General features: G+C 42.0%; 1 pseudogene; it reads right to left on the bottom strand.

Moving 5' to 3' along the window:
• Positions 1–3,018, bottom strand: LOC109864653 (peroxisome proliferator-activated receptor alpha pseudogene; annotated as a pseudogene).
• Positions 3,019–15,350: the final 12,332 nt, after the last annotated feature.

The following is a 15,350-nucleotide window of genomic DNA, read 5'->3' as shown; positions in this document are numbered from 1 at the left end:
ATTTACAATAAATATTAGTTTGTATTTGTTATTTATTAGGTTTAAAGGTGAAATGGCTCCGCCATTTCCTGGTTGCTGAAATTCTAAACAAGCAATGTATAGTGCAGAGAATCATTGTACCATCTAATCCACTATGAAATATATTTTCAATAACCAAACTCATTTAATTGTAACCAGTTGAAGCATTTTTTTTTGTTTGATCCAAAGACAATTTTTTACAGTGTCCTGCACTGGGCTGGCTATACATCCGTCATAGCTGCACCATAGTCAAAAGGGTCTGTGTTTTGTATTTTACATCCACAGCGGAGGATAGTGGCCTAGAACAGCACCAGGTCACTGTCATCCAAATCTAAGGAGTTAAACCTCATGGCGAACTGGAACTTGGGCTCCATCATGTCACTGAAGGGCCACTGTAGACTCTTGAGGAACTCCCGGGTATTGAACCCTCCTCCGCTCACCACCAGGAGGCCATCTTTGTTCATACAGGAGGCCAGGAGGGTGAAGAGGGCCTCATTCAGCCCATACTTCAACAGTCACCTGCAGAGTATGGGGGTCAGTCAAGCCAGTTAACTTCAATTAATTCTGGAAGAAAATGTAGATTATATTAGTATAAGAGGTAGAAAACTATTCTCAAGTGGATTTTTTTTTGCAGAAGACTCATCCATAAAACAACAACAGACATTTCACAAGGAATATGATACAATATACACAACATGAACCACACATTGCACATACATAAAATTCTACAAAATCCTTAAACTGGTCACCCATTTGGTCATTCAGGTCCAGGCACTGGAAGCCTGGTACGGACTTGGCGAATTCTGTGAGCTCTGTCACAGTCTCCACAGAGAAACATTGGGAGCAGTGGAACAGCCTGGCCTCTGCCTCCCTCTCCTGGAGTTCCTCGGGCCCAGATCCTGCTTCATCTGGGCCGACACCACCTCCTCCTCCTCTTCCACCTACCAGCTTGGCCATCACCATCTGCTCAGCCAGCAGGACTGTCTCCATGTCGTGGATGACAAAAGGCTGCCGGAAAGAAGGGAGAAAGACAAACCCAGTTTGTAAATAATACAGTTTTATAAGCATAGTTACGTAATGTATAGTATATTACACATTCTAGACCAGTTTCCTGGGTCCAGATTAAAACTAGTCCATGATTAAAAATCATTCTCAATACAAAATCTTAATTGAAAGTGTGTTTTAGCCCAACATGGCTGGGTCTGGTAAACGTGTCCTAAATGTCGTGCATGATATAGGCTGCCAGAGAGGGGCGCCAGTGAGCAGTCACTGACTAGGAGTACACTGTAAAAATGTTTTTATTGTCCCAGTAAATTACTGTATAATCAACAGTAACATATTGTATAAACTGAATACAGTAGATTACTGTAAATTCCATTGCGGAAAATAATTCACTGACAGAAAATATTGTGTAAAACACAGTAGCAGTTCACTTACCAATCAAAACGAATGCCACACAGAAACCACACGGGCAACAAAATCAAAGCTCATCCTCTGGAGCAAGAGAGAAAAACATTTTTGCTAATTATTATTATATACATTTAATATTTTAGTCTTCGTTAATTGGTATCTGTTTTGTTATTTTATATACATTGCTTTCTTTGTGGCCATGCTGTTATAATAAAGAAAAATGTACAATTAGAAAGGCACATCATACAAATAAATAACTTTGTAAACCAAGCACACACAAAATAGAAGCTATATGTAAAACTCAGGCCCCATGTGGAAATTAGACAAATTGCACTTTTGAAATTGCACAGTCTGATTTCAAACAACTCTCACTCTCCCCTTCCCTTACAATAGATTACAGTATCTGTAATGGTACCGTCAATGGATTACAGGATTACATTGATACCATAAAACAGTTTTCTTTACGGTAATTTACTGGCAGCCAGTTACATGTAAAATAACTGTAATCGTTATCACATTTCCCAGCATGCTCTACTGCAGGTTGAATTTTTCGTTTTTAATATCTGTATTTTTGTATGTACATTGATTGATTATTCTTATGCTACACAAAGATAAATCATATCTTAATAATATACATGTTTCTAAACTAATCCAATGAGTTAGCTTTTTTTCACCCGTTACTGAAATGGTTGTTCCAGTTTAAATGGGTTAAGTCAAGGGTGTCAAACTCATTTGACTGAGGTCTGAGTGTCTGCAGATTATTGTTATTTTCTTTCATTAAAGTCCTAGGCAACCAGGTGAGGGGAATTCCTTACCAATTAGTGACCTTAAGTCATCACTCAAGTACAAGGGTGAAGTGAAAACCTGCAGACACGTGGCCCTCTGTGGAATGAGTTGGACATGTGCACTAGGTGAAAAGTATGAGTGTGGGGATGACATTATAAATATTCATGTTTCATAGTTCGGAATAATTTGACATATTCGCTTACGATCTCACTTGGTGAAGGCCACAGGACTGACCATGGATGAATGCAACAACCATGTCTCTGTCTCTAACAAATACAGTCGTGTTAACTCTACAATTCATTCAAAAGGCACTCCGGGAAATATGCAAATGTAGCTTTACAGTAAGTATATGTTACCGTAAAATGACTGCAGTAGCATTATTGGTACTGTAATTAATTAGAGTAACAGTATTGCATACCATAAAATACGATACGGTAACATGCATTTCCTGTTTTACAGTAACTTACAGGTAACTGGCTGAAAGTAAGTTATTGTAAAAACAACTGGATTTTTTTACATTAAAGCAAAGTAATGAAATTCTCCCACTCACCGGTCAGTATGATTTGTGCTTTAGCCTTGTTCATGTTGAAGTTCTTCATGTAGGCTTTATGGATCTGTCTGACCAGGTTCTTGTGGCCCACCTGCCTGAGGTCTCCTCCCGCCTCTCTCTCCCCCATCTGACTGAGGCATCCGACCAAACCTGATAGCTGTGGGGTAGGCCAGGTAGATGCACACATACAGTAACAGTCAAAAGTTTGGACACAACTACTCAATTCAACCATGAAGGCATGATTCACACAGTCTCCTCCAGTTGATGTTGAGATGTGTCTGTTACTTCAGCTGCAATTTCTGAGGCTTGTAACTGTAACGAACTTATCCTCTGCAGCAGAGGTAACTCTGGGTCTTCCTTTCCTGTGGCGGTCCTCATGAGAGCCAGTTTCATCATAATGCTTGATGGTTTTTGCTGCACTTGAAGAAACTTTCAAAGTTCTTGAAATGCTTCGGATTGACTGACCTTCATATCTTAAAGTATTGATGGACTGTCGTTTCTCTTTGCCTATTTGAGTTGTTCTTGCCATAATATCAACTTGGTCTTTTACCAAATAGGGCAATCTTCTGTATACCACCCCTACGTTGTCACAACACAACTGATTGGCTCAAACACATTAAGAAGGAAAGAAATTGTCACGCGGAGTGGAACAGGGGAACCCAAGAGCAGACTCAGACGAGGAGACTGGCATGAGGTAACCAAGGTATTTATTAAAACACAGGGGGAAGATGGGGTGCAGGCCAGGGGAAGCTCGGCGGGTTGCAGCTGTGTAGGTGTGGAGGCCAGGTGTGGAGGCTGAGGCTGGAGCGAGGGGAGTTGGGACTGGGTTAACAGGTCCAGAGAGGAATCCCAGGACGCAGTGGAGTGGGGGGGTCCAGGACAGAGTAGCAGGACTGATGAGACGTGGGACTGGAGACGGGCCAAAGTCAGAGCGGGCAGAACTGTAGCGGAGAGGAAAACAGCATCAGGCAAGGGAAACCAGGATCTTAGCAGGCACAACCGGCTAAAAACCACAGAGTAGAGGTTACGATCTGGTAGCATGGAAGTGCAGGACTGAGTATTTGTAGAGATCTTGATTATGGAACAGGTTGCAGCTGGTGGGGATCAGCTCTGCCTCCAGCACACCTGTCTCCGCCCACACAATAACACACACAGAGAGGAAGAGGGAGAAAGCACTGGGGGAGTGGCGGCAGGATAGGGAGACACAGGATGAGAAGTAGAAGGCGTGTCAGGAGCAGATGTAACAGACAGTCCACAAATGAACTTTTAACAAGGCACACCTGTTAATTGAAATGTATTCCAGGTGTCTATGTATTCCTCATGGTTGAGAGAATGCCAAGAGTGTGCAAAGCTGTCATCAAGGCAAAGAGTGGCTACTTTGAGGAATCTGAAATATAAATTATATTTGGATTTGTTTAACACTTTTTTGGTTACTACGGGATTCTTCCATATGTGTTATTTCATAGTTTTGATGTCTTCACTATTATTCTACAAAGTAGAAAATGGTACAAATAAAGAAAAACCCTGGAATGAGTAGGTGTGTCCAAACTTTTGACTAGTACTGTACACATGCCATTGAGTTTGCCATTGTAGAAAAAGAAAGCAACTGCTGCACTTGTCTGTGACTGGTCTATAACAGCCCCACGTTGAGAAGTGGCTTTGACCTCATTGAATCCCCAACCCCTACAGAGCTATTGTAGATAACTCACTGTGTGTGTGTGTGTGTGTGTGTGTGTGTGTGTGTGTGTGTGTGTGTGTGTGTGTGTGTGTGTGTGTGTGTGTGTGTGTGTGTGTGTGTGTGTGTGTGTGTGTGTGTGTGTGTGTGTGTGTGTGTGTGTGCGCGTGTGTGTGCGAGCGCATGTGAGTGTGTGGTGGCCCTGTGCTATCTCCACGTCCACAAGGTCATGCAGTACATTTGCAAAACAGTAGAAAATAATTGTTGAGTAATTGTAAACACATATATACGACCAGCTCTGGAGTCAATAACAACTCCCTCTCTCCTTCCCTCCTGAGACAAAGATGTATTGACATCGAGATAGCTTTTATAGTTATATCATATATCATATATTCTTGAGATAAAAAGAGGGGATATGAGACTGTTTTACAGTTGAACTATTTCCCTTGTTATTGGTTGTGTCCCAAATGGGACCCTATTTCCTGTCTAGTGCATTACTTTTGACCAGGGTACAAAGGGAAAAGGGTGGTTTGTTTCCACTGTGTAGCGCTAACATGTATTATTTTCAGTCCTTGTGATAAAATATATCTTATTTTCTAAATACTGTGGTGAAGCTGTGGGACAGCTAAAGGAGGATGTCACTAAATTATGAAGTAATTGCTCGCAACTGTGCCTGCTTGCAAGACTCTGCCCGGGGCTTTGAGAAACTGAAATAAGGTGGAGCGGAGAGTGCAGTCAGGTCCTGGAGGGGGAGCTGTGCTTGGATGAACATTTGGCTTGTAGCTTTTGCAAGCATCCTCATTGCACTCACCTTAAGGGGTCTACACCGGTAATGACTGTAGATCTATGCACGTGTATGTTCGTGGGTGGAGTTGTTTGTTTGGGGCAGTGGACTGTTTTCGTTGAGTTAAACCCAGAGAGGAAGTCCACCTTGTGTAGTGTACAGTGGCTTGCGAAAGTATTCACCCCCTTGGAATTTTTCCTATTTTGTTGCCTTACAACCTGGAATTAAAATAGATTTTTGTATCATTTGATTTACACAACATGCCTAAAAATTGAAGATGCTAAATATTTGTTATTGTGAAACAAATAAGCAATAAGACAAAAAAATGAAAACTTGAGCATGCATAACTATTCACCCTCACCCCAAAGTCAATACATTGTAGATCCACCTTTTGCCACAATTACAGCTGCAAGTCTCTTGGGGTATGTCTCTATACGCTTGGCACGTCTAGCCACTGGGATTTTCGCCCATTCTTCAAGACAAAACTGCTCCAGCTTCTTCAAGTTGGATAGGTTCCGCTGGTGTACAGCAATCTTTAAGTCATACCACAGATTCTCAATTGGATTAAGGTCTGGGCTTTGACTAGGACATTCTAAGACATTTAAATGTTTCCCCTTAAACCACTCGAGTGTTGCTTCAGTAGTATTCTTAGGGTCATTATCCTGCTGGAAGGTGAACCTCCATCTCAGTATCAAATCTCTGGAAGACTGAAGCAGGTTTCCCACAAGAATTTCCCTGTATTTAGCGCCATCCATCATTCCTTCAATTCTGACCAGTTTCCCAGGCCCTGCCGATGAAAAACATCCCACAGCATGATGCTGCCACCACCATGCGTCACTGTGGGGATGGTATTCTCGGGGTGATTAGAGGTGTTGGGTTTGTGCCAGACATAGCGTTTTCCTTGCTGGCCAAAAAGCCAAATTTTAGTCTCAGCTGACCAGAGTATCTTCTTCCATATATTTTGGGAGTCTCCCACATGCCTTTTGGCGAACACCAAACATGTTTGCTTATATTTTTCTTTAAGCAATGGCTTTTTTTCTGGACAGCCCAGCTCTGTGGAGTGTACGGCTTAAAGTGGTCATATGGACAGATACTCCAATCTCCGCCGTGGAGCTTTGCATCTCCTTCAGGATTATCTTTGGTCTCTTTGTTGCGTCTCTGATTAATGCCCTCCTTGCCTGGTCCATGAGTTTTGGTGGGCGGCCCTCTCTTGGCAGGGTTGTTGGCAGGGTTGTTGTGGATTTATTGGTGATCCGTGGGATGTTCAAAGTTTCTGATATTTTTTTATAACCCAACCCTGATCTGTACTTCTACACAACTTTGTACCTGACCTTTTCAGAGAGCTCCTTGGTCTTCATGGTGCCGCTTGCTTGGTGGTGCAAGGCACAGTCAACTGGGTGTATGTAAACTTCTGACCCACTGGAATTGTGATACAGTCAATTATAAGTGAAATAATCTGTCTGTAAACAATTACTTGTGTCATGCATAGTGTTAACTGACTTGCCAAAACTATAGTTTGTTAACAAGAAATTTGTGGAGTGGTTGAAAAATGAGTTGTAATGACTCCAACCTAAGTGTATGTAAACTTCTGACTTTAACTGTATATGCCTGTTTACAAATGCTAGCTACTTGTCAGGCTAGTCTGATGTTGTCGCTCCCTGACCTTAGTATTCTTTGTTTTCTTTATTATTTTGATTAGGTCAGGGTGTGACAAGGGGTGGTTTGTTGTGTTAGCCCTGTCTAGGGTTTTTGTATGTTTATGGCGTTGGTTACTAGTCTAGGTGTTTTGTATGTCTATGGTTGCCTAGATTGGTTCTCAATTAGAGGCAGCTGTTTATCGTTGTCTCTGATTGGGAACCATATTTAGGCAGCCATATTCCTTGGGTAATTTGTGGGTGATTGTCTATGTCTAGTTGCCTGTATCTGCACTTGTTTATATATAGCGGCACGTTCGTGTTTGTTGTTTTGTATAGTTTGTTTAGTGTTTCTTGGTCTCCTCCATTCAACGGACGAGACAGAATCGCCCACCAAACAAGGACCAAACAGCGTGATAAAGAGGAACAGCGATTAATGGGGAAATGGACCTGGGAGGAAATACTGGATGGAGCAGGACCCTGGACACAGCCGGGGGAGTATCGCCATCCAAAGGAGGAGTTAGAGGCAGCGAAAGCTGAGCAGCGATACTACGAGGAGAAGTACCGAGGGGAAAGGACTCTGCAATGGAAGCAGGTGGAGAAAGCACAGCAGGAACGGCGACATTATGAGGGTACACGGCTAGCACGGAAGCCCGAGAGGCAGCCCCAATATTTTTTTTTGGGGGGGGGGGAACACGAGGAGATTGGCTGAGTCAGGTAGGAGACCTAACTCCTTGTGCTTACCGTGGGGAGCGTGTAACTGGTCAGGCACCATGTTATGCAAAGATGCACACTGTGTCTCCAGTGCGCTATTCTAGCCCGGTGCGCTCTATTCCAGCTCCACGCATCTGCGAGGTGCCGGCACTACACACCAGGCCAGTGAAAATTGTCCAACCTATGTGAAGCGTTAACCAGGAGAGACATGTTCAATACTTTCGGATGTCGGATGCCAGATATGACGACTTGCTTCAGTGGCTTTCCCCTAACATCTCGCACGAGAGAACTCACAGTTTGCCCATAAGTGCTGCAGAAAGTCTGTGTGATCCTTCGGTCTTTGGCGAGTGGCTGCACACAGCCAAGTCTTGCTGCGAATTATCATTTATATGCTAGGAATCTCAACAGTATGTGCAATCGTCATGGAAGTGTGCCAAGCCACCTGGCGTGTCCTGAAGGAGGGTTTTGTTGCTTATCCCTCCGTGGCAAAATGGGCAGAAATCGCCAGAGATTTTGGGGATCGTTGGAATTATCCATTCGGATCAGAGATTCGGCAGACGAATACTACACCTACAAGGGCTTTTTCTCAAATGGTCCTGATGGCAGTCTGCGATGCAAGGTACCGACCCACCATACGCTATATACATATAATGTGAATATTATACCGCTACAGACGTTGTAATGACATGCCTCACATAAAAGTGATTTGGCATCCCAATAACGGGATGAGGGCCTATGTCTAAAGCATTGGCTACACAGTTGTTGCAGTATACATTTGATAGCCTTCATGTTCCTGTTCAATAGTAATGGAAACACTTGTTTTTTTGGCCATCTTGACACCATGAAGATCTACAACTGTCGCCACTCAAGAGCCAGAAGAATTTAAGAGAACTGCTTTGGGATCCTTGCTGCAAAATGACAATTCCTTTGTTTTTCATATTTTTCGGGAGGCTAGACCCTCAAGACATTTAACTAACCTTGTGTTGTGTAGTGGCCTTTCAATGAGAACTTTCTTGCTATAGCAAAAAGAAAAGTATCTGTCCAGCTGTAGACAATACGGCTAGAACCTCAAGACATTAACCTCATCTACAATGAGGTAGAATGATCTTCAATCATGTACAAAGCAGCAGAAGTTTACTGAGTGACTGATTCAAAACAGTAATATTTTCTGCCACAAGTGCAATGTAAAACAATGTAGTACACAGGTGAAAAGTGTGATAAAAGGGGCAATACAAGAAAAAAAACTAAGTAAACATCAGTAACATGACAATGAGGAAATAAGTATAAAAAAACATGCACAAAAAAAACAACAGTAATTAACCCACCACCTTAATATTTAAAAAAATGTTTTTAAAGCGCACAAGAGTTTTTGGGGTGAGATAAACGGGAGATGTTGATCAGCAGCATAAATATCTCCATGGGCTCCTTTGAGTTAAAATGTTTACCCAAAATAACAGATTTCATAAACTTCTCAATCTAATTAACACACACACACACACACACAGCACACTGTCTGTTTTCTGATGTTTGAACTAGCCCTGCTATCATTATGTTAACCCAGGCACTGAATATTTCCCACTCACAAATTCTCCTATCCAGAAAACAGCTGACTTCAATTGATCTAACCATGTCTGCTAAACATAAGGCCACAAACACACTAGCTGTACAAAAGGACTCCGCTGCATGTCGGTGTCTGCTGACAATGTTTTACATGAACACGAAGCCAATCGGTGAGACACACACCAGTGGCAGCTCCACACCTCTTCTGCTTCACCCTTTTCAGATATTGAACATACCTGTCCCAAATCTTTCTCCATGTTTCTTTGATATCAGTATCGGTGTTCAAATTCCGTGATATCTCCCTCCAGCTGTTGACATTTGCTTGATTGTCCAAATACAACCGCATCGAAGGGTTGTAAAGGTTCTCGAATTGTCTCACCAGCTCGCACAGACACTCCTCCAAACTGGACATAGACATAATTGCGTTTAGCAAATCTCATAATAAAAAGTGGAAAAAGGGTAGCTTGCAAGTAGTTAGAGGGGAAGTAGCTGAACGTCCATCCCTTCAGTGTTTATACCAGAAGGGATGCCGGAAAATATGTGATGTAGACACAGGTGCGGGACAGACGTTGCGAAACTCACTCAATACTGCTACTTCCCTGGAAAACACTGCGTCGCTTGATGGAGCATATTACAAGGAGCTGCCCCATTTGTGATGAAAAACGACATTGCAGCACTGCAATACTCTATTTATCTCTGTGTGGTTCCACTGCGTGGGACTAGATCTGACTAACTAAAACACACACAGCTGCCTCTCTTCTTACTCTGTGGTTGGAAACATCTGCCGGAGACATTATAGCACTGTGGGTGAATATCCCCCCTCTGTAGCTAACACTTCGTCCTGCAATGACCCTTGAAGGTCTGGACATACAATAGACTGTCTAGGGTTCTTTGGTTCATCGTTATTGATCAGCTGTCAGATGTTGATCACAAGAGGCAGTTGTATCTAAGTTTTGTTATTTGTTAGCTATAGACACTTTAGATAAAGCTACTGCTACGGCATCCACTTTTTTGCTACCACCAATTATTGTAGATCACAGTATGAATAAGGATCTTTCCAAACACGGATTGATACAGACATACACAGAGGTTCCCAGCAACAGCACATTTCCAAGTTAATCTACCGAGACGCTCAATCCCAGACTCTTTACCGATTTCGTCTGAGCTCCGTCCAAAACTGAGACTGAAGTCAATTAACCAGCTGTTCACATCTGTCCTCTTAGAAAACATCTACCAGAGAATGGTTTTAAAGGTATTAGAAATATATCAAAACACAATAATGTTGAAGTTAAGACCCTTGCCAACTAATATAAACATTTATATTTAATTTCAATGAAATGACGTTGAACCAACTTGGAATAAACATTGAACTGACGTCTGTGGCCAGTGGGCAGCGTCCTCAACCTTTGAGCACTGCCCGACACATGTGCTCCATGGACGTTAACAAGTGGTTTAAATTTGGTCAGTCCAAATCTGAACCAATCATAGCTGTCTATGTTTCAAAAGTCTGGACAGCACATTACAGATTACAGTAGAGCACATTAGAGTACAGTTTAATGTACGTTATTGTATTGTACTGTAATCTACTAAACTACACAGAGTGTACAAAACATTAGGAACACCTTCCTAATATTGAGTCGCACCCCTTTTTGTACTCAGAACAGCCTCAATTCGTTGGGTGCATGGACTCTTCAAGGTCTCGAAAACGTTCCACAGGGATGCTGGCCCATGTTGACTCCAGTGCTTCCCACAGTTGTGTCAAGTTGGCTGGATGTCCTTTGGCTGGTGTAGCAATCATGATATACACAGGAAACTGTTGAGTGTGAAAAACAATTGAAGTGGATTTAACAAGTGAAATCAATAAGGGATCATAGCTTTCACCTGGTCGGTCTATGTCATGGAAAGAGCAGGTGTTCCTAATGTTTTGTACACTCAGTGTATACTGTACTGAATTAAAACTACTCTGCTGTGCTGTTCTGTACTCTACTTTGCATAATAATGCATTTCTGTATAGTACAGATCAGGGACACATGATGTTATTCTGTTACCAGTTGTTAACCCATTTCACTTACTGTAGTTCAATTAACAAAATAGATATTTTCAAACTCAAGGTGTCATATCATAGCTGACACCCCATTCTTTCTGCAAACATCTTTTGAGTTTTTGAAAAACTTTGTCACATAAAAACTGAGGGAGATTTTTACATAATTCTGTTAGTCTTTCTCTCCGCTGTTTTTGTCAAATGTTCTGTGGAAATTGTTAAAAGTAGTCCTTGTGCATAGAGTTGTATGGTATGTTTAACTTTAATCACTGGTTTTTATTTGGCATGTATTTTAAGGTGAAAAATCTGTGTCATTCTGTTACCATGGAATTGCCTCTGACGCAAATCCCTCAATAGTCTTTGCCAGGTAAATGCCTCACTACTTCCAGGAAAGAGGCCAACAATCACTGTATTGTTGCAGAGACAGAAGCATGCAAGTTCCTGTTTACCTCAATTCCAATTACACCCATCATCTCACTCAAGTCCTGACAGTAAACGATCTCTTCAGTTTAAATATGATGTTTGTTTTTCATCACATGCTACTAGATCAAGGGGGGACAAAGTATCCGGCCCGCCGGGCTGGACACAGCCTGGGACCGAACCCGGGTCTGTAGTGACGCCTCAAGCACTGCAAAGCAGTGCCTTAGACCACTGCGCCTCTCAGGAGGCCCCTGCCAAATTATTTGAACAAACAATTAGTCCCCCACAAAATGCGGCCCTCCTTTGAATTTCAAAATCCCGATGTGGCCCTCGAGCCAAAACGTTTCTCCACCCCTGTACTGAATCCATGTGTGAGTGTGTGTGCGCATGTATGTGTGTGTTCGGCTACATATTTGGGAGTAATCGCAGACAGACCTGATGCACTTCTCATTGTTTTCAGCAGTATAAGACAGCTGTAGGCAGCTACTCTGTTGAACCATCTTCCACCCAATCATATACCACCCTCCCACTCCCGATAACTGCCAGTCAGGCCTACGTGGTGCGGCCTGAGAGACACAGAGAGGATCAGACATGACATGAGATATGGGAGAACCTATAAACACCAGTCTATCGTATGCTTCACTGTGGGGATGGTGTTCTCGGAGTGATGAGAGGTGTTAGGTTTGCAACAGACATAGCATTTTCCTTGATGGCCAAAAAGCAACATTTTAGTCTCATCTGACCAGAGTACCTTCTTCCATATGTTTGGGGAGTCTCCCACATGCCTTTTAGTGAACACCAAATGTGTTTGCTTATTTTTTTCTGGCCACTCTTCTGTAAAGCCCAGCTCTGTGGAGAGTGCAGCTTAACGTGGCCCTATGGACAGATACTCCAATCTCCGCTGTGGAGCTTTGCAGCTCCTTTAAGTTTATCTTTAGTCTCTTTGTTGCCTCTCTGATTAATGCCCTCCTTGCCTGGTCCATGAGTTTTGGTGGGCAGCCCTCTCTTGGCAGGTTTGTTGTGGAGCCATATTCTTTCCTTTTTTAAATAATGGATTTAATGGTGCTCTGTGGGATGTTTAATGTTTCTGATATTTTTTTACAACCCAACCCTGATCTGTACTTCTCCACAACTTTGTCTCTGACCTGGGAGAGCTCCTTGATCTTCATGGTGCCGCTTGCTTGGTGGTGCCCCTTGCTTAATGGTGTTGCAGACTCTGGGGGTCTTTCGGAACAGGTGTATATATACTGAGATCATGTGACACTTAGATTGCACACAGATGGACTTTATTTAACTAATTATGTGACTTCTGAAGGTAATTGATTGCATCAGATCTTATTTAGGGGCTTCATAGCAAAGGGGCGAATACATACACAGGCACCACTTTTCCGTTTGTTATTTTTTAGTTATTTTTTTTTTCACTTCACCAATTTTGGACTATTTTGTGTATGTCCATTACATGAAATCCATATAAAAATCAATTTAAATTACAGGTTATAATGCAGCAGGGTGGGAAGAACGCCAAGAGGGATGAATACTTTAGCAAGGCCCTGTATTGCACTTTGTGACATCGGATTATGTAAAAAGGGCTTTATAAATACATTTTATTATATATTATTTTATTATTTTATTATCTCCCGATCACTTCAGAGGTCATTGTGCCTTCAGTTAGGCCATTCCCTAGGGGTCCATAATCCAGACTCCCTGGAGGTATATTTTTGGATTGCAGTAGGTGAAGAAACATCTCTGAGCCAAGCTCAACAAGGCAAAGCAATAAATGCTAACCGATAATATACCTCTATAAACTAGACAATTTGGAACGACAACAACATTGATTACCAAAGTTGATTGAGATCATAAGGAGAAATCAATAAAACAGACCATGTCAAAGGATAGCCTAAAGTCCAACATGGCAAATAACAGCAAGCATGGCACGTAAGTAGTATTGCTAACAAACAGATATTGACAAGAAGTTGACTTGGTCTACTATATATCTCGAGCAATCAATATTTATCACTTACAGCTACAGGCAAAAATAACTACAGTCAGGTCAAAAATGATAGACATCCTTGATAAAGTAGCAAAAAAGTTTAAGAAATAAATAAAACAAATACATTGTATGCTCCAAAAATGTTGTAAATTATTTTATATTACTTGTGTTAGGTTCTAATTTTTCAGAGTAAATAACTCACGGACACTAGAGAAGCTTAATTAACCAAGTTTTATTCTTCCCAAAGGGTCGTTACAGCTGTAATTCAGACAAAGACATAGAGTATATATACTCCACTTCAGGCACCCCTCCTTCTCTCCAATCCTTACATGTTATGGTTTGACAGGAAGAGGGTAACAGGATAATAAACCATAATTTCTCCCTTCAGGAGATCTGACCTGACCTCCTGACCTTCTGACCTTAACTCCTCCTTCACCTAATCCACAGATGTCCTCTCATATCATCTATGGCACTCCCATGACTCCCTCCCATCCACCCAGCACATTCCACTGCCACTCTGTCTTTCTACAGAGAACCATTAACTTTTCACTCCTTTATATGGAATGACATCAATGATGTCGCTCTTGCTGCTGGTGATTCTCTGGTCCACCTCTACGCAGACGACACCATTCTGTATACTTCTGGCCTTCTTTGGACACTGTGTTAACTAACCTCCAGCTTCAATGCCATACAACTCTCATTCCCTGGCCTCCAACTGCTCTTAAATGCAAGTAAAACTAAATGCATGCTCTTCAACCAAGCTGCCCACACCTGTCTGCCCATCCTGTCCCTCTGTGCCAGTTCGTCTTGTATGTTTTCCAAGTCAACCAGCGTTTTTCCCATTCTCCTACTTTTTGCTATTCTCCTTTTTCTAGTCCTCCCGGTTTTGACCCTTGTCTGTTTCTGGACTCTGTACCCGCTTGCCTGACCCTTCTCAGCAATGCTACTAAAGTAACCCCTGCTACTACTAACATGGCCCATGACCATAGTCTCACAATAGCCCACATTTGTTCAGTAATCCAATTCCATATAGCATACTTGCTCAGTAATCCAATTCCAATATAGCATACTTCGCTAGTAATATTGCTCCTTCAGTTACTGTCCCTACCGCGATTGCCGGGAGAATAACTCCTACATGTAATCTGTCAAATGTTAGAAATTGGCTGTTAGAAATTTGGAAAAATTCCGATCATTTCTAGTGAGATTGATCAGGCCTCATGAGAAAAAGTCAGTATACAGGGCATACGTCCCCATTAAAATGTTTCCTCTCCATTTCCTTTCTCTGTCCTTCAGAAACCATCTAAATACTGTTACAAAACATTGCCATCCTTCTGTATACTCAGTTTAACTGAATGGAAATGACCCCATATCCAACACCCCTTTTCCCCCGAATTCAACACTTGTTAAACACTTGTTATTTATTTGAGCAATTGTATTAGTATAAAATCATGTCATTTCAATTTCTTTGGAGCCCAATAATGTTTGTACCAGGTTTTGTGCTGCTACCATGTTGTGTTGCTACCATGCTGAGTTGCCATGTGTTGCTGCCTTGCTATGTTGTTGTCTTAGGCCTGTTCTTATGTAGTGTTGTGTTGTCTCTCTTGTCGTGATGTGTGTTTTGTCCTATATTTATATATTATTTACATTTAAAAAAAAAAAATATCCCACCCCCCGTGTCCGCAGGAGGTCTTTTGCCTTTTTGTAGGCCGTCATTGTAAATAAGAATTTGTTCGTAACTGACTTGCCTAGTTAAAAAAGGTTCAATAAA

Source organism: Oncorhynchus kisutch, linkage group LG19 (assembly GCF_002021735.2).
Source record: "Oncorhynchus kisutch isolate 150728-3 linkage group LG19, Okis_V2, whole genome shotgun sequence".
Classification (NCBI taxonomy): Eukaryota; Metazoa; Chordata; class Actinopteri; order Salmoniformes; family Salmonidae; genus Oncorhynchus; species Oncorhynchus kisutch.
The sequence above is the reverse complement of the archived record's forward strand: the minus strand, read 5'-3'. Positions and strand labels throughout refer to the sequence as shown.